Source organism: Vigna umbellata, chromosome 4 (genome assembly GCF_029865625.1).
Source record: "Vigna umbellata cultivar VRB3 chromosome 4, Vumbellata_1.0, whole genome shotgun sequence".
In the NCBI taxonomy this organism is placed as follows: domain Eukaryota; kingdom Viridiplantae; phylum Streptophyta; class Magnoliopsida; order Fabales; family Fabaceae; genus Vigna; species Vigna umbellata.
In genome coordinates, this window is record NC_142168.1 from 66,195,170 (window position 1) to 66,197,429 (window position 2,260).

General features: G+C 35.0%; 1 pseudogene; it reads left to right on the top strand.

Moving 5' to 3' along the window:
• Positions 1-700: 700 nt before the first annotated feature.
• LOC148200995 (receptor-like protein EIX1) lies at positions 701-1,283 on the top strand (annotated as a pseudogene).
• The last annotated feature ends 977 nt before the right edge of the window (positions 1,284-2,260 follow it).

Sequence of the window (2,260 nt, forward strand, 5' to 3'; positions counted from 1 at the left end):
TATTTTTTGTCAAATTAACCATCTTGCTATTCATAAAAGAAGCTATTGCAAATATTAGAACTTGTTAAAAGTTAAAAGACGATTACCTAAGGAAACATTTGATCGATTATTTTTCACATAAAATTGTCGTTTAATTTAAAAAATTTCAGTTCATGTAAGTTACCTTTCTTTTTCACAAGTCTTCGGATAAGTCAATCGATTGGAATAGAATTATTGTTCCAAAAAATTTCCCACCATTGATTTTTAATTTAAAATAAAAAATACAATTCTTGCGAAAGAAACGGAATGAAAATATTGCCGAACAACATCAACGTCCTCTGTAAAAGATATTTTGTAATATTATATTCAAATTTTACAACAATGGTGACATAAGCTTTCACTATTAAAATATTTCTAAGTATTTAGTGGAACTTACAATTTTTTTAATTTTGAGAGCACTTTCTTAATTTTGTTTTCAAATATTAACTTCCAATTCATTAATTATTTGTAAGAAGGAGTTTGATGTTTTGATTTTCATATAATATTGTCGTTTAAAATGAAAATACACAAGTCTTCTTCGTAGTCAATTGATATTATTGAAATGCAGAAGAGTGAGAAGAATAGGTAATGAAGGAGTTGGTGGGTATAAATGTGGGTATTGGGAGTGCTAAATTCAGAACACATATGAATCTAATTCTATACTATTCACTCTCTCTGTTTGATGATGAATATTCTGAAAGTAATGATGCTTATGTTTGTGGTGAGTGTGGTGTTGCAGGTTGCTTTTGGACAACACCATATCAGATGCCTTCCAAAAGAGAGGGAAGCACTCATTCAATTCAAGGCTGCCATTGTCGATCGTTACGGCATGCTCTCCTCTTGGACCACTCCTGACTGTTGCCAATGGGAGGGGATTCGCTGCACCAACCTCACCGCTCATATTATAAGCCTTCACCTTCCTGGACAGTATAATGGAGTCTCTCGGCGTTACATCGGAGAGATCCACAAGTTGTTAATGGAGTTACGACACTTACAGTATTTGAAGCTCAGTTTCAATTCTTTTCGACACACTATTCCAGAGTTTCTTGGCTCTCTTACCAACTTGAGATATCTTGATCTCTCTTCATGTGATTTTAGCGGACAAATTCCAACTCAGATAAGTTCTCTTTCTCATTTGAAATATTTGAATCTTGCTGATAATTATTTGGAGGGTCCAATTCCTCCTCAACTTGGAAATCTCTCTCGATTGGAGTATCTTGATCTCAGCTACAATTCTTTTGAAGGATTCATTCCTTCCCAACTAGGAAACCTTTCAAATTTGAATAAACTCTATCTTGGAGGATATCATAGTGCTCTCAAAATTGTCAGCAGTGATCAATGGTTATCTAATCTTAATTCTTTAACCCATCTTTCCTTCAATTCCATATCTAATTTTAACAGTTCTCCTAGCTGCCTTCGAACCATTGCCAAACTACCAATACTAAGAGAACTGAGTTTAATTGAATGTGGCCTTTCCGATCATTTTCTCCTTTCATTCAACCCTTCCAACTTCAATTTTTCTACTTCCCTTTCTGTCCTTGATCTTTCTAGTAACTCCTTCACACAACCAATGGTATTCCAGTGGGTGTCAAACACCACTTCCAACCTTGTTGAGCTTGACCTTAGTTGGAACCTCTTGAAGGGTTTGACATCAAATCATTTTGGCTTAGCCATGAATTCGCTTGAGCACCTTGACCTCTCCGATAATGGGTTCAAGGGTGAGGATTTGAAATCATTAATGAATATATGCACCCTACGTTCATTATACATATCTGAAAACAATATGATCGAAAACCTTTCGTCAATTCTTCATAATTTCTCCAGTGGTTGTGTTAGATACTCACTACAAGAGTTGAGTTTGAAATCGAATCAAATCAGAGGCTCCGTACCTGACCTTTCAGCATTTTCAAATTTAAAAAAGTTGGATCTTTCTGACAATCAATTGAGTGGGAAGATACCTGAAGGCACTAGATTGCCGTCTCATTTGGAGCAGTTGTTAATTATGTACTAACTCTTTAGAAGGTGGTGTTCCAAAATCATTTGGGAGCACATGTACTTTGGAGTCATTGGATTTGTCCTTCAATAAGTTGAGTGAAGATCTCACAGTGATATTTAATCATTTGTCTGGATGTTCTAGATACTCATTGCGAGAACTATATCTTCGTCAAAATAAATTCAATGGCACATTACCTGATTTTTCAATATTTTCAAAGTTGGAAACGTTGGATATATCAGGAAATCG